Below are 20,408 nucleotides of genomic sequence, written 5' to 3'. Positions count from 1 at the left end.
AAATGCTATCTTGCCTCTTGATCGGCATAGGCATTGCCCAATGAGATAGAAACATTTGACTTTTGATGTGCTGCACATTTCACAAACAGTTTTTACTGGTAATTGTAATGCTTTCAATAACTGATATATTCTTTCACCATTTTGCATTGGTGATCCTGAAGAGTTCATAAAGCCTCTCTGGGACCAGAACTAATTCGATGACTTGGGCTAAAATGACTCCTTGAAACCATGAAGCTTCTCTTACTTCTGAGACAGTGCAAACAGCATACCTAGCTCTCAACAGGAGCCTTTGACAAACATGACACAGTCATTTTAGTCCAATGGGGTATCTTGAATATCTGGTCTAGGTTTGGTACATAGTTCAATCACATTGATACAGTCATGTTCCACTTCATCTTCATTCAAGCGTTGCAGGGGTCATATTTGTTGAAAAATGATAGCTAATTCATAACGGTTTAAGCGAACATTGGTCAAATATTGTGTTTTAGTTCGAGTCAAAAGGGCCTATACAGAGTGGGGCACAAAGATGTCCAGGAGGTGACCCATGACAATGCCTTTGCACTATTCGATGCTGACAACTACTGAAGCCAAAGCTTTTAAACAGCCGGGAAAGCAGCAGCTACGGGATCCAGTGTAGGAGAAAAATACACCACTGGTCTGTTGATCACCCCATGTTACTGCATCAAAACAGAAATTGCACAACCATCACGTTCATGGCAACAAAGAAAAAAAACATTTATTGTGATCAGGCATTCCCAGAGCTGGGGCTTGGCACAGGCTTACTCTCAGCTCAGAGAAGGCTTTCAGGCATATGTCGTCAGATGTTACCGGATCAGACACTTCCTAGTGTGTCAACTTTTTGCAATACCTTGGAAATCATTGAAAAATTCAGGATCCACTGGTGGCAGTAGCCAACCATTCCCAGGAACATTTTGACATCTCTCATGAGTAGATCCATTTGCGTGATTGCTGCAATTCTCTCTTGGGATACCTTCCTTGCACCTTTCTCTACGTGATGACTGAAGTACTTCTCCTCTCTCTGACAATACTGTAACTTTGCAGGGAAAACTTTGAGGCCATTCACACCCAAATGGTTCAACAAGGCAATGGTATGTCTGCTACAGGCCTCACATTGTTTGATGCAACCATTAAATCATCACTGTACTGGACTGGGACTGAATGGAACATCATGTTCAGGAACTCTAAATTCTTTTTCAAGATCTGATTAAAAATGCCTGGTGACTCAGTATACACCTGAGGAGTACAACACCAGGTTAATACACAACTTCCGACTTAAAATGAAAATAAGAACTAAGGGCCAGATGTATCATCATGGGCCTTTGCAATTCGGAAATAGCGATTTTTAAGAAATCGCTATTTCCGACTCGCAAAGTGCCATGTATCACATTTGCGATTCGGTAATAGCGATTTCTTAAAAATCGCAAATGCTATTACCGAATCGCAAATTGCGATACCGGCCCCATTCGCAGCTATGGGCCTGTTGGCCCATATCTGCGAATTTTTTGCATTTCCAAAATTGCGATTTCTGAACCAGAAATCTAAATTTTGGAAATGCAAAACACCAGGGTGCTGGGGGGCTAAGGCCCCCTCTGCTGCACCCCAAAAAAAATTGGGGGTACATGTAAGGTGCGCACATGCCAAAAGGGCATGTGTGCTTTACATGTAAAATTTTAAAATGCATTTTAAATGCATTTTTTAATTTTGCACATGGTTACCACCAAGTTCAACTTGGTGGTAATTAGCGATTCCTAAATGACAAAATCGCATTTAGGGATTGCTTCATACATGTGCTAAGAAATCGCAAATAAGGAATCCTTATTTGACATTTCTAATTTAGAGAGTCGCAATTTGCGACTCTCTAAACAGGGTCACAATTTTAAGGAATCGCTATTTTAGCGATTCCTTAAAATTGCGTTCAGAATGTATTTCATACATTCTGAACTGGCATTTTGCATTCGTAAACGGGCATTCGCACCGTTTGCGAATGCAAAATGCTTTTATACATCTGGCCCTAACTCTCTTCATGGAGTGGAATGGAAAAATAATGCATAACACAAGTCAATGACAGAGAACCATTCCACTTCACAAGGGATCTGAAACAATGTCACAGCAGGATTCAGTACCACCGGACAACAGGGTCCGAAAATGTTGTTCTCCTTTCTCAAATCTTGGACAATGCGGTATTTTCCACTGGGCTTCCACAGTCCCATAATAGGAGAATTACATGGACTTCCCATTACTTCCCTCAAGACTCCCTGATCAATAAACATTTAAATAACAGGAGTCATTTCTGCAATTATTTCTGAGGCTATATTATACTGCGGAATCTTGGGGAACAGCGTGTTTGGCTTTACTGTTATTTTGACTGGCTCAACACCCCTGATGAGTCTAATAAATTTCCCTGAAAATCCCAGATTCTCACCATCACTGTTCCTTGCAGCTCTTCAGGAAAATCAACAACTGTCATCATTGGGAATAATGAATTCAGAGGATACATTTCATCAATGTTGCTGGATCTCTCATCATCACTATTTGTGTGAATGGCTATCCTATTCTGACTACTACTAATCAAACAATTTAATTTGCACAACAGGCAATGTCTAATAAACTCACAGGACTTGGATTACAAACCACAAATTGATGCAAATCCTCATATGACCCTATTTTATCTGGAATATGTTCTGTAATTTGGTTATCTAACTGCTGATTTGCTACTCCTACCACCTGAACTCTCCTTCCTGACAAGGGCATGTTTGGCACTTCTGCAGTTTTGACAGTGGAACGGGTTTTCTCCAGTGTCAACCAACAATAAAGCATCATGTTCCATAATGTTGGCATTTACACAGTGACCACATTGATCTACCTCTAAGGATGCAGCTAACAGACATTCTTTCTCATCTGAACTGTTCCTGTTATATGTTTCTGAAACATCATCACTGAAATCAATTAACTGGTATTGTGTGATTAACTGATTCATATTTGCATTTGCTCTATGATTCATGTTTTGCTGAGGAATTATCACATGCTGCTGTTGCATTGGGGCTTGAGGATCCTGAATTTGCTGAGACTTAAATCTGTTGGGGGACCCTCATCTGTTGTGGAACTTGCATCTGTTGTATTCCAGCACTGCAGGTACACTTCTGCTTCCAATGTCCAAAACTTCGCGAGCATCACATGGCTCAGCTTCTTCATTGACTGAACATCAATGACATTACCACTCACGTCTAATTGAACACTGCACCCTCTACCACTAAACTGAGGCACGTTGTGACCCTTCTGATACACGTCTTGCTTTTTGCCAGTGTTCATCATCACCTGTGGACTCTGTGTTCTGGCCTGGGCATACTTTATTTGCATCACCATTGCCTTCTCCTTCAACTTTACTGCTTCAATTCAATGTCATCACTATAGTACCTATCATACTGCAACACTTTGTCAATTGGTTTATTCTGCCAACAAATCAAATCATTCTGAATCATGCTACTAATTTCAGGTTTCAATCGTCGCAGAAATCTGAACACATAACGACTCATGTTTTTCGGTTCAATAACTTCAGACCCTCTGTGCTGTTTGAATGTTTGCAACAATCTCTCATAATAAGCATCAATCGACTCCTTTGTTTCCTGTGCTATCCTTTTAATCCCTTGCCAATCAGCATCTTTTGGGGAAACACTATTCTTCAGGAACTCAATCACTTTGTAATACCCTTTCATCATCACTTCAGATGGCGCACCTGTTACTGGATCTCTCGGTGGTTCATGAGTTGGCTAATCCACACTCCGCTTGCACTCAACCCACAAATTGACTGGAACCACAATGTCAAATAAGGTTTTCAAATCCTCCCACAAATGTTTCACAAACCCCTCCAATTATTTATGCCACTCTACGGGTTTCTGTCTCAATCTCCGGTAATCATTTGTGAATGACAGTATGTCACTTCTGGTCCACGGGCATGTATATAACCTCCACCTGGAATCGCTCTCATTGGCAGCATTTTTACACTCTCATCAGTTTGATTTGCTTCAACTGGAGAAAAATTCTGCTTTGCTTTCTTCTGATGGCTTTTCTTTGCCTATCAGCCATGCAGCACTGAGTTCAGCACCACTGTGGCTGGTTACAACTCTGGTCACCATCACCACATCGGAACCATGTTACCAGCACAACAGCGGTCCCCTGGTGGGTCCTCCCACCAGGGTCGTAATGTGGCAGTCGGACCGCCATAGTTGCGACAGTGACTGTCAATGCGAGACTGGGGACCGCCAGCCTCATAATCAGGCCCTAATTCTTTATGGATCAAATCTGTTTATTTTGAACGTATAAACATGCAAAATACAGCACATCGCAGCACAGTAGATGAAACGTATCACTGCCGCAAAAGCTCCAGATCTACAGACAGGAGTCCCTCCATTAAATCCCCAAACCTTGCCCAAAGGGACCTCGCCGCCAGCCTTCTCCTTGTGATCCAGTGAGCAGGCGGGCAATGCCCAATAGTCTTTCAAACTGCGAGTCCCGCATATGAGAAACCAAGTAAACATATAAGTAAAAACACACCAACAATGCTTTCCCTCCAGAGTCCATGTCATCCTCCTGTCTCTCCACTCCTCTACCCCACCCTCCCACCCAGTCCCAGCCCTCCCAAATATCTCCCCACACGGCACTCTGACCAAAGTTCAAGTCAGCCTCAGAACTCTCAAATAAGCCGGACATGTCAACTCTGTAAATTCTGCGGATAGAATCTGAAGGAATGGCTTCCATAATACACCCAAGTCTCCCGTCTGCTGCTGAGAGGCCAAGGTGAGTTTTTCCATGGCGAGGATAAACCACAGCTTCTGAAGCCACGAGACATGTGTCGGAACCCTATCGGTACCCCACACAGCAAGAATCAGCTGCAACACTGCGTTGAGTGCCAGGGCCATCTGTCTCCCTTTTAGCGATCTCAAGGGAAAAGTAAGGGGATTGGGCAGCCCCAGCAAGATGTACGATGGGAATCTAGGGATCTTAGTATGGAACGCTGTATCAATATCATCTAGAATGCTCTCCCAATAACGATGGAGCTTGGGACAATGCCAGAGTAAATGCACAAGCGTGCCCGTGCCTCCACACCCCCCTCCAGCAGAGGCTAGACTTAACAGGGTCCCATGTGTGTATCTGTGCTGGAGTGTAATACCAGTAGGAGGCCACTTTATATGATGTCTCCATCCCTGCTGCATTATAGGCTGTGTGATGTATTCTATAGAATATACTGTCCCACTCCTCATCTGAAAATTCCCTCTCCAGCTCCCTCTCCCATCTCAGCTGTCCCCTAGACTTAGGCGGGCGCTTCTCCCCCTGCAGTAGCCGATAAAGTTCTGAAATGAATCTTTTATCATCCTTCTTTATCAACAGCCACTTCTCAAATGACATAAGAGGTCTATCTATTAATGCTGTGATAGCTGGCAGCAGAGCCCAATGCCGTATCTGATAATACATCAGCCTATCCACCTCCGACAAGCAATACATCTCCCTCATCTAATCAAAGGACAACACTCCTTGCTCATCAAAGAGGCTTCCTACCCTCTTGCAGCCCCCCTCATGCCAGCGCATCAGGCCTTCAAGACGGAGCCCCGGCTCGAAATCAGGATTTGCGCCTATGGGGGTCATTGGAGACGGAAAAGACGTCAGCCCCGATCGGCAGGCCACCGCGTCCCAAACGTGCAACGTTGCTCCCGTGATCGGGGAAGAATAAAGTCCTCCTGCCCTGTGCCAACGCCGAAGCCAAGGCTCCTTCCATATATGAGAGCCCGCCACCGCCTGATCCATAAAGCACCAATGTTTCTCAGTGAGTGGGCGACTCCACTCTAAGAGAAAGCTCAACTGTGTCGCCTGAAAATATTGCAGAAGACAGGGAATCGCCAGCCCCCGACTCTTAGGGTGATATAAAACCCGTCACGGGAGACGCGCCGGCCGACCCTCCCATACAAATCTCAGAACCGCCAATTGAAGAGTGGCTATCGTCCGAGGGGGTGGAGTCAGCGGAAGCGCCTGAAACACATAAAGTATACGCAGCAAGACTGTCATCTTTACCGCCGCCACCCTACCCAGCCAGGACAGCTTTTGTCTCCCCACGACTCCAGGTCCCGCTGTACTTCACGAACCAACTTCTTATAATTCAAGCTCGCCGTCTTTGCTGCAGAAGTAGCCAGCTCAACCCCTAGATAGGAAAGGTGCGAAAATGACCAAAGAAAGGGGTATCTAGCTCTCATGTCTTCCTCATGATCCAAGCTTACCGACAAACTAAGGACCTGAGACTTCTGCATGTTCACCCGAGATCCCGAAACCTGGCCAAACTCGGCAATTATCTGCATAAGCGCAGGCAGCGAAGTTGCGGGCTCCGCTAGGGTAAGGATCACATAATCTGCATACAGGGTAATGAGATGGTGATCTCCGCCGAATTTCACACCAAAAACCAAGGGGCTGTCCCGCAAACGCTGCGCCAGGGGCTCCATAAATAGCGCAAACAAAAGGGGAGAGAGCGGGCATCCCTGCATAGTTCCGCGCCTGACTGGGGACGACAGGGAAAGCACACCATTAACTCGAACCACCGCCCTGGGGGACCGATAGGCGCATTGGATCCAAGACCTAAAACTGGGGCCCAATCCGAAACGCTCCAGTACCCGAAAGAGATATGGCCAATGAACCCTATCGAACGCCTTTTCGGCATCAATAGAGAGGAAAAGCGATTCCTTACCGGATCGATCTATTTTATCTAAGAAATGCAGAAGCCGCTTCGTATTGTCGCTACATTGTCGGTTTGGTATAAAACCTGACTGATCCGGATCAATAAGACCCGGCATATAAAGATTAAGGCGGGAAGCAAGAATTCCATGAATAGCTTGGCATCTATATTCAGGAGCAAAATCGGCCTATATGAAGCGCACTCCTCTGGGTCTTTGCCCGGCTTATGTATAACTGCAATGGTAGCGTCCAACATACTAGGTGCCAGGGCTCCCCATGTCCGAAAAGAATTGAAAAGCCGCTCCAAAAGTGCGGCGAGTTCCACACAGAAAGTCTTATAGAATAGTGCCGTAAAACCATCAGGGCCAGGGGACTTCCCAACTTTTAGGTGAGAAATCGCAGATATAACCTATTCCGACCTTATCGGTTGGTCCAGCAGGGACGCCTCATTCTCACCAAGAGGAGAGATTGCTATGCCCTCCAAAAAAGAATCCAGGGCCGTACCGTCCCGCTCATCCACCGCGTATAACCCCCGGTAGAACTCCACAAAAGCCTCTGCAATCTGATCACTCGTACGCGCCTCCTTTCCGGAAGGGGAACGGATCAGTTTTATCGCTAACGCTGTGCGCTGCGCGCTGCGCGCTGCGCGCTGCACTCGCAACCGGTGCACCAAGAGCTTTCCACACCTATTGCTCCCAATGTAGTATTTATGCTTAAGTTACAGTACCGCATACTCCGCCTTGTCCCAGTCTAGCCGTTTCAGCTGTTGCCTCACCTTCTCTAATTCCCACCAAATTCTAGGTGCGCCAATAGATTTATGGGAACGCTCCAGTACAGCCACCCTCTGCTCCAACTCCTCCCTTATCTCTCTCCTTGCCTTATTATCTCTCGCGGACAGTGCCATCACCTCTCCCTGCACTACTGCTTTCAGAGCCTCCCACACAGTCTCCAAAGAAGTGCTGCCATTGTCATTAAAGCTAAGATAGTCTGTGATTGCGCACCAGATCGACTTCACCGCTGTCTCACTCTGGAGCAAAGAATCCCTAAAGCGGCAGCTCAGAATACCCACCCGGCCCACCTCCACGGCAACCTCTACAGTAATTGGAGCATGATCAGACAAGGCTCTAGGTTCAATCGTGGCCTCCCTAACCCGGGACATGAACTCCTGTGAGGCCCAAAAAAGATCGAGCCGAGCATAAATCTTGGTCGCCGCTGAGTAAAAGGAGTAATTCCGGAACGTGGGATGCGACTTCCTCCACACATCCTCCAACCCACATTCAGCCAGCCACTGACGCCCTGCCTCCGATAATGGCCCCGCCTGCCCAAAGCGTTGACCCGAGCGGTCAAGCTCATTATCCATCACCAAATTAAAATCTCCTCCTACCAAAATGGCACTATCTGGCGAGTTAAGTATCGGGGAAAAAGCCTGTCTCAGGAAGGTCTCCTGCTGGGCATTCAGAGCATAAAGGGAAGCAATAGTAAAGGAGAAGGCCCCAAGTCTTATTCTAATAGCCAGAAACCTGCCTTGCACTTTGTGTATTTTCCCCACTATCCCCCCAGAAAAGGTCCTCGAAAGTAATATTGCCACCCCGCGTGCTTCGTAGTTGCTGAAGACCAAAATTGTCTAGGGAACCACCTTGAACGCATGCAAAATATGTCTTTATGCAATAAGTGTGTAATAAACAGATATGACTCCCGGATTTTTCTAGACCCGACAGAATCGCTAACCGCTTGGTCGGACTGTTAAGCCCACGGACATTCAAACTTAGACACTTAACTGTCATACATCGCAAAAAGAAGATTGCTCGGGGGGAGGACTTCCACAGAGGGACCAAGACCCAGAGCAGCACCCCAGCCGCTCCAAATCCCATGGCAAAACTTCTATGACCCCTAATGACCAGACTCGCAGGGAAGCACACCAACATATAACCATAGCGCACAACAGGTGCTCATAATAAAAAAGTCCTCTCACACACATCCCAAAGAGGAAAAAGTCTCAGCAGGGCCGTAGAACCACACAAGTTCGTCCACCGAGTACATCGACCCCGCAGCCCAGGCCCCTCTCAGACGGCTGTAGGCCTGCGATAAGCGACCCATAGCTGTCCAGCGGTTCCCCGCCGGCTTTCACTTAGGCACTTGTCCCAGCTGCCACGCTGCTCACTGCCGATTGACGTTCCGAGAACTGCTCCGACGCAGTAGGGCGCTGCTGTTTCCACCTTCTCTCCTTCCTCCGCCAGTGCGGACGATCCCCGCCGACCGGGCCCAGTTTCGAACCCGGATCCTGATTATCCCCCTCCAAGCCCAGGATCTGGTTTGCCTCCGATATTGACTTCACCTGGCGAAGCTGATCCTCCCAGCGGAAAACAAGGCGGAACGGGTGACCCCACGAGTAGGACACCACATGTGCACGCAAATGCTCTGTAATAGGTTTAAACTCACGCCGCCGTTGCAAAGTCCGAACCGAAAGGTCCTGGTATAATTGGAGCTGATGCCCTCTAAAGTGGACCTGCGGAAGAATTCGTGCCCGTTGCAATATACTTTCCTTCAGCCCAAAATTGTGGACACATGCCAGAATATCTAGCGGGTGATCCCCGGCTCCGCCAGCGCGGCCCACACGATGCACTCTATCCAGGATGATCTCCCTGGACTCCTCTAGGTCAAGGACCGAGCGGAACAGCGCCACCACAAAGTCTCCAATGTCCTCCTTCTCAGCCCCGATCGGCACCCCTCTAATGCGGATATTATGTCTGTGCATCCGATTCTCCAAGTCCTCCACCGCCATCTGAAGGAGATCCTGCTGCTCCCGCAAGCGTATAACCTCCTGTTTCAGATCCGCCACCTCCTCGCCGCGACCAGTTTCACCATCCTCAACCTGTGCTACCCGCTCACCCAGGGATGTATGCTCAACCCGCAACTCCTTTACCTCTTGAGATATGTCTTTGCGGATTTCCTGCAGGTCGCTCCGGAGTGATTCAAACAAGGAGGTGAGGAAGCCCTTCGTGACTGGAGCCGCCTCGTCCTCTGCCATCTCCCTCCTCAGGAGATGGCAGCGGGCGCCCCCCGGTCAGCAAATCTCTTACTGTCCATTCCCGCTTAGGCTTGGAGGCCGCCGTCACCTCTGTCCTCTTACTGCGAGTGCACAAGGAACTCAACCGGGCCTCTTTGTGTCGTCACCGGGGGACCGTGTCCTCCTGGCCTCAAACCCCCACCAGCAGCCGCCGACTCTTCCACTGCAGGGCAATCCGTGGGCCTCCCCCACGACACAGCTCGCCTCCACTTTAATTAAGGCCACCGCGGGCCACCCGCACCGCCGACCGGTGGCCAAGTCTCACTGCGTCGCCGCAGGCTCCTCCACACTAGCGCCAGGCAGCTCAAGAGTGCACAGCCTGCTCGCTGTCTCCTCTGGGGCTCCTCCCTAAAGGGTCAAGCAAGGCGGGCGCAACCGTCTCCGAGGCCCCAGCACCCGGCCCATCATCGGGCCCCTGTCATGGGCCCCGCCTCACCACAAAAGGCGCAGCCCCCTCCAAGGCCGCCGCCGTGCCCCCGCGCCCAGCCAACAGGCCGCCGGGCCCCAGGCCCACCACGCGGCACGAACCACGGCTTTCCGTGCCTACCGGCAACAGGCGCTGCCCAGGGCGTGCGACTCCGCCCTCACGGCGGTCCCGGCCGCAGGTGCCTCCGGCTCTCTCGGGCCCCCGATGTCCCGCAGAACCAGGCGTCACAGCGGGGCACCATGGGCCAGCAAATTCTGCGGTCGCAAGGCGATTTCAGAGGCCCGGGCGGCAGAGCTCGGACCAACGCGTCCTGCTCACGCCGCCATCTTGGCCACGCCCCCGCCCTAATTCTTTAATGTGCATTCTCAAGTCGGGTGACCTCATATTTACAATGTCTTTGGAACTAAATTCTAATCTGTAAATCCATCATAAAGGCTTTGATTTTTCTAAATCCACCTCATATATTTTAGACAATTCTACTAATCTCTCATAAGTCTGTCCTGTACAGTTGGAAATATATTTGCACATGAAGCACAATTCTTCTTCATTGTACTATTCAATCATTGTAGCTCAATTGTCGCCTCAATTAATTCATTTAATTCTAAATGTAATCTGGGCGCACTCCCTGTCCTTTCTCTCTCTGGGATCTCTCTGTTCTGCCACTATTGTTTTACCTTACCTGTTGCACCACTCAAACTATCTAACCATTCAGTCAATTGCTGTGCTGAGAAGTCCTTCAAACTGATGTTTTCCTGTGTCATGTTCTGTGGGGTATTACATGGGACCCTTATAATCTGTTCTGGTGCGGATGTGTATGTAACTGGAGTTCCTGGAGGACATCTCACATCTATTATTGGACCTGTCAGATCAAACATCTGATTGAGATCTGCAATTCTCATTGGTGTCATAGCTGGAACGGGTGAAGGTCATCTTTCCATTTTCACATTAGTTGATTATGACAAAACTCCTACAGATACTGGATTTGGAGTTTTGGAGGCTACTCCCAGCATTACCTGGAGCATACAAGGGGACACTTGGACCTATAATTATGGGGACTGTCAATTCTTCTGGTCCTGTCAGATGTGTCTGATTCTGTGAAATCATTCCTGCACTTTGACCTGTCAATACTGTACTGAACGTCTGTCCTGATTGATTCAGCGGAAAACTTGGGGTTGTCGATATTGGAGAATACGTGTGCATGGTCTGTCTCTGATTACAATTTTGCAGGGGTGCTGTCATATTAGGCTTTGATTCCTTCTGAATAATTTTTGTACTTGGCATTACCTGATTCACAACTGGACTTGCAATTTGCTGTGCTGTACTAACAACAGGAACTGTGGGATAGATTATGGGTACCTGCATCATTGAACTAACAGAGGTACTCTGGACTACCTGAACCGAACTCTATGAAACTGGAGCTGTAGGCACACTTGAGACTACGTTCTGAACTACTCTCTCAACTGTATGATATGGCGGAGGCTGATTTAAAAACTAATCTCAGTTATTCCTTTTGTCTTGCAAATAATTCCCAAACAGCAAGAGCTTCAAATTGTGCAGGTCTCGGAGGAGGCTTTAGTTCACACAATACTTTTCTCAAATTTTCTAAAATTCTCAAAAGGTTCAATAACATGGAAAAGCTAATTACTTTCTCTGTAGTTTTACACCTCTGTTTGTTCCAAATGCATGCTGAAACTCCCCTTGCTTCTATCACCTCATGTGCAGGTGTTCCCTCTGGCGGTATTAGCTAACCCTTCCTTACTCGAAAAAATACATCTCTCTCAGCGCACTTCTTAAAGCTTTGAAAAACTTAATCTTACACAATTTCAATACACGAATGTGAATTCTAAATAAACTAGGGAGTAATTTCAATCCCACAAGCCTTTTCACAAGCTGTCCTCAACCAATGGCAACGCAGTACTGTCCACCAATATGTGCATGGCTTTCTCACTAACCGACCAATCTCAGCGTGGCACAACTGACTTCACACTCACTTCACTCAGCAGCTGTAAGTTGCTTCACAAGTGCCAACACAACTCACACATCCACTAAGTGCAAATATTGCGAGCACTAGAAAACCAAAAACCTGTCTACTCACAGTGGGTAGGACTGAAACGCTTTGAAAGCTCGGCGGCTTACACATCCGACTGTAGCTTTCACAATTACACAAGTAAGACTTGAACAGCAAATCTCACCCTGGTTGATACACATCCTCCACACGCACTCAGGATTCACTTAATACCAACCAACAACTCACACTCATTCAAGGAAAACTGCTGTTATTGTCAATGGCGCCTCATGACCAATACCTTACTGCAGACAATAAATTAACCAAGTATCTCCATACACTTTGTTTTACTCCGGAGTCTTAGGCCATGACGGACCCGTTAACAACAACAATCGCAGACATTTTTTAGCCCGAAGCGCCACAATCACTTAGAGTACGATGATTCCACAAACACTTCACCCCAACTCTTAGCAACTCCAGAAGGTCTGTTGCGAAAGACAAGCAAAGCTGTTTTAGTAATATACTTGCAGAAAAATGTTACCCCTGCTGAGGATACATCTGGAAATTCAGCCATGCTGATTGATGGTATGGTTTTTGAACAGAGAGTAAAAGGTGAGGGATCAAACTTGGGTGAGGTGGCTACATCTGTCTTGTCCATGGCTTTGCGAGACAGAAATAGGAGTGAAAGAATTGATGTTGTGTTTGATACATACAATGAGACATCTATTAAGAACAGCGAAAAGACAATCAGAGGGGAAGAAGTGAGGCTGTGTTTTTTTTCATGGACAGAGATGCTGTGGTTGAGGTGACAGGCACGGATTTAGGTGTCTTCACTTTGGGTGAAATAACCCCTTTAGGACTTTGGAGAGATTTCCAGATATCATCCCAACTGACTTGATTTATGGTTTGTTGGACTGGATTTTGGCAAATACCACCCGAGAAAGTTCAAGCTAACTGAACAAAATGTGGTGACTGAGGCTGTTGTTGTTCTGTCTTTATGGAATAAAGGAATTTTAAAAAAAACAATTTCAATACTTTCGGGATTCAGGATGTTTTAGTAATTGAGTTCACCATTCCATATATTTTGTATTTGCAAAATTCCAGTGGCCCTGGCTATGGGTTTGCCTCATATGAGTTGACTGGTATCCCAAGTTACAGACTGATGGCTACCAGTTCTTGAGGTCCTTATTGTCTGATGTTATTCCAAAGTGATGGACTCCAACTCTTTGACCTACATCCCATGTTTCCATGTTACTGGTTTCTCATTTCCCTGACAATCCCTTTTCTTGAGCAGGAAACTCTAATCCTGGCTAGGAAAGATAATATTTTGGGTCCTGTATGTTTTGCATTAACTTTAACCAATGAATTCCTTGGGCCATCCATCAGTGTGACTTATGTTTGGTCCATTGTCACAGTGTCGTAACTACAGACTGGACAGAAAAAGTAGGATTACTTCTAGCTCTGAGCTCCAGTTATCCTAACAAGCATGGAGAATTCTTAAGATAGCCACTTGTTAGTTGGGAATTGCTAGAACTGATTTGTTTCATTTTGTTTCACTTACCATTAGATGACTGCCCAACGCCAAAGCAGTCATCATTTCCCATCGTGCAAGGGTTCCTGTGCTGCAGGCAGGATTGTTTTTGTGCAGGAAGGGATACCTCCTCATTATGCCTCCCAGAAAGGTGTAGCATGTTGATGCATTTCCAAGGTCTTCCACTCCTGATTAGTCTGGGAATGTGCCAAAATCCATTGGCGGATGCGTCGGAACACCCACGTGCCACCCGTGGAACACCTCCTTGGGGCAAACTAATGCAAGGCAGCTACTTGCGCCAGATTTACTCAGCATTGCAGGGCCTTGTGTGGCTTGGTAAGTCTCATCTAGGTTCTGTGTTTCCCTTGCATTACCTTGCGTGGCACAAGGGTGACACAAAACTTTCATAAATATACCCTAAAATGCCTATTTACATGGCACTGGTAAATTGGAGGTGCTGATTTGGTACCCATTACTGGGTCTAGATTCTGAGATGCACCCCTGGAATGGGGAATTATGAGGTTTTGAGCTTAATATCACCCGCAAACCGGTGTGCATTCCAGAATCACATGCAATATGCACTACAAATTGCAACAGAAATCATCTGACACATCTTGTTGGGACAAACTAGTGCACCAGGACCAATTTACTCCCAAATTTAAATTCCAATTAAGAGACAAACTGAAGTTTGTGCCCAAAACAGAATTGCCATCCCACTTGTAAGTAGGGCCACTGAAAGGATTAAATTCTTTGGATATTGGAGGGCACTAGTATGTTGTTTTGAAGAGGCTTTATGTTTTTTGGGTTAGTGTGAAGAATGTCTAAAGAGCAGTGGCATTGAGTTGACACCGTGAGGGGATATGGGAAGTGTAAGCTTCTGCTGTGGATGTGAAAGGGGACGTTCTGGAGTTGTGTGGTGGTTGGGTAGATGTAGATCACGCGTTATGCAGTAGACGTGTGGAATAGTACGTTATAGGTTATATTGTCATGTGACATAATATGCTGTCCTGTAGCGAAGTGGAGGAGGATGCAAGAGGTACATGAAGGGAGTAAGTTGTGGGAGCAAGGGGGCATGCTTTGATGGGAATGCACAATATGAAAGGGGAGACTGGGCATGGCAGTGGGATGCCTACGCAGCAGTGACAGGTTTGGAGGGAAAAAGTCATTGAGAGATTTGAGAACAGTTAGGGAATGGATAGTAGGGAGGATGGGTGGGAGGGTCATGGAATTTTGGGAATAAGGAGGGTTGCCTGGAGGGAAAAAGGAAAGTGGTGTGCATGGAGAAAGTCTTTAAGGGATGGTGGAAAGTGGATGTCATGAAAAATGATGAAAGACAACCAACAGGGGTGTGTGAGTAAAAGGTAGCAATGTGCAATATTATATTTGTGTGACTTTGTAATTGTGAAAGGGAGAGAGACTGGGGAAGGCGGGGTACAGTCTAGAGCAAGAGATAGGGTGGTGGGCAGATATGAACTGAGGGAGAGGTGTGAGAGGGCTAATGGAAGGAGAGAGAGCAAGTGGCTGAGAGGAAACAAGGAAGAGGGCCAAGGTTGGTGATGGTGGAGCTAAAGGGACAACAAGGGAGTGTGTGAGAAGGATTTATTAGAGGGAAGTGGGGAGCAGAGGCAGGGAGAGAGAAGGAAAGCGGGTGTAAGAGGGAGATATAATGGGGAGTAAAATTGATTGTGAAGGAAAGGGGTCAGTGTAATTGAAGAGGGACTGATGGGCAGAGAGGTGGGAATTAGGGAAAGGCATGTGGGGTACTTTTGGAAGTTTTTATATAGCACAAACCCGACTCGTAGGTGCTGGAGAGCTTTACATGAGCACCAATTACATTACACAAGGACACATTACTTTTTTGTAGGCACGGGGAGATTACGTGATTTGCCGGGAGTTACAGGTTGCTGAGCCCACACTAGACTCAAGTCTAGTTTCCCAGCTCCTGAGTCGGCAGCTGTGGTAGACCACATCCTCTACCTATAAGGAAGAAAAGATGGAGAGAAGAAAAACAAGCATTTGCAATGCAATGTGTCTCATGTTTGGTCGAACTAGAGCTATTAGCGTTCTAAATTCCTAACTGGACTTTTCTTGCCACATAAATTAAAAAAGAAAAGTAAAACAGTTGACATTAGCGAGCCGCTTCAAAGCGCCATGAGCACGAAGGAGAGACACAAAAGGAACAATAAGTTCACTTGCAGTCAAACAAATCAGGAAAAGTGCAATCATCCATGTAACAGGGTCGGTGTCCAAGGCGATTACAAAACCGCCCCAAGGAGGGACAAACGTAAAGAATTTACCAATGATAACAATGTATTTTTGAAACGCAAGCCCAAGAACGAGTGATAGTGATGGGGGTGCAGTGGGCATGGTCAAAAGCACATAGGTAGATTCCAACAGGTCAAACCTAAAAAAAGTAGAGACACTGGTAGTTCACATGCATGGTGGTGGAGAGAGGTAAATAGTAAAACCAGCTGAGAAGGGAGAAGCTGAGTAGAAAGAGGTATAAGGGCAGAGGCAGCTGGTGAGAGAAGGAATAGAGAACGTAAGGAAAAATGAGAGTTGTGGTGAGAGAGATGGGAGAGGCAGAAGGGGGGAGAGATAGATAGTGGATATAAGGAGAGCGATATAGTGACAATATTTGAAGTAGTTTAGGGAGAGAAGAAGATGAAATTGCAGAAGGAGAGGTGGGGGAAGAAGAGCTATAATGCGGTGAGAAAATAACGAGGGATGAGGGTGGGAAAATGGGGATTAAAGAAGGTGGGGTGCAGAAGTTTTGTAAGAGATTTCTTTCGAGGCAGTGAATTTGAGCCACTCACGTTTGCGCTTTGTGCTACAAATCTTCACATATCCTGGCACATGGAAGTGATAACAGGCGTCCATTATTTGATCAACATGGACGCCCTACAGATAAAAAGTAAAAGAGGTCTAATGATTCACTTACAAGGAAGCACTGGGGAGTTGCGTTTGCATATTTTCAATGGTAACATCGCAGTAATACTGGTAATACTGCAGGGTTCCTGCCATGAAGCTGCATCAGATTTAATATTTAACGACCATGTCTAGCTGTGGAGAAAAGTGGGAATTTGTGAGAAAAGGTAAAGATAGCTTTTCCCTATAGAGCACCGTTGTACCTGTTGAGATCCAGATGCCCTGTCTATACTGTGGAGGAAACGGAATACGCTGTGACAGTCTATCCCTCCATCACTAGGAATATGCATAATGCGCAATAAATGACTCCAGTTTCTTCATAACGTCTCCCAGTGCCTTTAATCCTGTATGTTGTAAGGGCCCTGGTAACCACTGCGCTGACTGAAGCCTGTGTGGTTGTATCATATAAAAGTCAAACGCTTTGGGGTATCTGATTCCTGGAAACGAACAAAGAGACAAAAATGCAAAAAGTATTATCTGCTTCAATATTCCACAATAACAAATTTAAACCTGCGAACAATAACTCATCCACACGTCACACAAAATAATTCACGTTTCAAAGTGATTCAGTTCTCATTTTCAATAACAAACCTTTAACAATTGATCGGTGAATCAGGCTGTTCTATGGCAGATCACCCCTATTTTATCAGCAACCCATACTCAATCAAATCACAGCCCAAAACCAGTGATGGAAAGGAAAAGAGAGTACCCGGAGAATTCACTATTTAAGTCCTCACGACCAGTTAAAATTGGGTGATTATACCGGGCCCGGAATTACTGTTACTGGATGGAATTACCGCCTCATTAGACGTACGTCATAAGAATGCGGACTGGAATGGGAAATAACTTGCGAATCTGGTATTACCAGACTGTTGATCGCACGCGTTTCACTTTCCTGCGTACAAATGCAACTGGCTCTGAGCAGCTGTCATTTGTGACCAGAAAAGTGAGTGATATTAACGGATGCGTTATCACCGGGTGAGGTAATATCGTTTGATAACATCACATTGGTAACACTTGCAATACTGCATAGTGGTATTAAACACTAAAGGCTATGTGGTAATATTACTTGTAATGATGGCTTTAGGCTTAGTAAAAGGGGAGATAAGAGGCGGGGAAAGGATGGAGTCAGTGAAGTACGTTGCTTAAGTAAAATGTACTTTCTAGGAAGCTGCGGGATGTAGTGTGTGTGCTGTGTAGTGCAGTTATGAGTGCAGTGCAGGGTGAAGTAGTGAGATTATAGAATGCAGTCTGAATGTATGGGGTGCAATTGGCAGCCTCCAAGGTGGAATGTGAGGGCTGGTGCGTAAAGTGTGGTTGCTTTGGGGAAGATCCTGAGGGGTGTGGTATGCAGCTTGACTTCAGTGAGGTCCATTGGGGCAGGGCTGACTTCAGGGCAGTGCAACTGGTGCGACGTTGACTTAAGGGGGCACTGTGTACTACAATAAGTTACAATTTACAAGCTTCCTGCTACAGAGTTCCTTGTGTGTCCAGCTTTCAGGCAGCAATAAAAGTGTCAAGATAACTCTTGTCATTAATGCTCCTGCCGGAGAGAGTAAGAAAGAGCAGAGTTTTGTCTAGTGGCAGTTTTTGATCTGCCATAAAGTAGCACAGAGCAATAATATACCTGCTGCTAAGAAAAAATCTGTATTTTATGTAAATAGGTCAGTGGAATAGTAAAGCCAGCCTTTACCTGCACTTTAAAACAAATGCAATTTGTGAGAGTGGCTATGGAATGATGAGGGGCACTTTTGCAGGGCAATAGTGAGGGAATCTGAGGAGACATTGATGGGGGGGCTAAAAAAAGATTGTCACACCAGGCACCACCAGCGCTAACGCTGACCCTGAGTTTTATGCAACCTTTGTTGTTGCCATCTGAACAAGAGCTGCTCCCACAGAAGTGCTGTGTTGTGAAAATCCATAGTTGGTGGGGGAAAATCACTGGACATCTTCATGTAAATAGTCTGGCGCATGTCAATCCCGTTCATTCATGAGTGCCACATAGGAACTCCTTGACCGCTATTTTGTTGCATTACGTCTTATCTCCTATTCGTGTCCTTCACAAATACAAAGTAACTACTTCACCTCAGCAACCCAGCTATGACACAGGGAGCCCAAAACTCCTTGACAGCAAATCAAGATTTCAAAATTCCTTATTTGAACTCATTAAAAACAGATTATAAAATATACAAAATACAAAAGTGTATTCATAAATAGTTCAAACAGGAGCAACGAATACATGTAAAACAAATGTAAAAACTCTGACATACTAAAACAGCTTGCATCATAAAAATAGGAAACTATAAGTAGAGGCAGGCAAACTCAGAGTTTTAGTCAGCTGAATGTTGCAGAGTTACATGAAAACTCTGCAAGTTCCGCAGAGTTCCGCCCACCCACAAGGGTAATAGATTGGTCCTAAGGTAGCCAGAAATAAAAGCGCCATGACATTCTGTCACATTTATCAAAGTCTTTATATTTAGCAACCTCTGCATTCTTTGAAACATGATTTGCGAAAGCCTCACCCATGTGATGGAAGCAGATAGGGTTCCTTGATCTTTTGCTTTTTGATGAGTGGCTGTTCATGCTCAGATTGCCAACTTCTGAATATCACCATTTTCACTTCCTCCATCAGATTTGCTGGAAGGGTAGATGTTGACCTTGGGAGTTGGTATGCTGGAACTGTATCCCGGCCATCAGAGCCAACTGTGTGCCTCTGCTTTGCCAGAAATGGTGCTGTACACCGTCAGCTCACAGCGAAGACATCTGCACCTTACCTATGCCCACTAAGCTCTAACAGAACTTTTGATGAAGAGCATTGGTAGTAGAAGCATTCTTTTGCGGTAAACAATATGGTGGATTTTTTTTTATTATTTTACATTTCGCTTTGACGTAATGTTTAACATTATTTAGAAAACACATAATAGAATTTTAAAGGGGTAGGTGAATGAAAATCTTGATACGCCTTTAATCATTAGCTGTAACAATACAAAGGCTGTAGTGTGCTCCAACGCAAGTTAGATTGAAAACCTTTTTAAGAGAACAGTGATGGGAGCTGTTACAAAAAAGTGTTTAAGGATATTTTCAGCTTTAACATTTTCCTTTTTGCCCTTCTTCTATGGTGTTGTCTCACCTAGTATCAAATGTAAAACCACAGTGAGATTGGAATAAAAAAGTAGACAATAAACTGGAACGTTAAAGTAAACAAACAGAAATAAAGAATGTTACACAAATCATCTGTCTGGGCCCTAAGCTACATAAATGTGCGAAGATAGTGAGCAATTTTGTGCAGGTCGACCAGCGCCATCTTCCTATAGTTCGTGGGGTTGAATTGCTGCTTTTGCATAATTTAGACAGTGCAAAACTGCCCCTCGCTGGTGCAAATTTTCGTTATTTGGTCCAGATACTGGAGTACTGAGGCTAGAGTGAATGTAACGTCGCTGCAACAACCATGCATTGACCTTCAGCAAAGACTACGGGTACATGAAATGATGGATGCCCTAAAAAATGAGCTGTCCAGTGCTTAATTTGTGCTTGTTGTTTTCGGTGCGGAGCACCAGCACTTATTTTTGAGGGCTGGCGCTTAGTTTTTTTGCCTCAAGCATTTACTGCGAGCAAAAGACACATATGAGAAAGACAGAGGAAGAGAAAAACGAAAAAGCATCATAATGGGAGAAAGCAGAAAGCTGCAAGAGTGAGCTGAAGGGACAGGGAGTGG

The sequence above is a fragment of the Pleurodeles waltl genome, chromosome 6 (assembly GCF_031143425.1).
Source record: "Pleurodeles waltl isolate 20211129_DDA chromosome 6, aPleWal1.hap1.20221129, whole genome shotgun sequence".
Classification (NCBI taxonomy): domain Eukaryota; kingdom Metazoa; phylum Chordata; class Amphibia; order Caudata; family Salamandridae; genus Pleurodeles; species Pleurodeles waltl.
The sequence above is the reverse complement of the archived record's forward strand: the minus strand, read 5'-3'. Positions refer to the sequence as shown.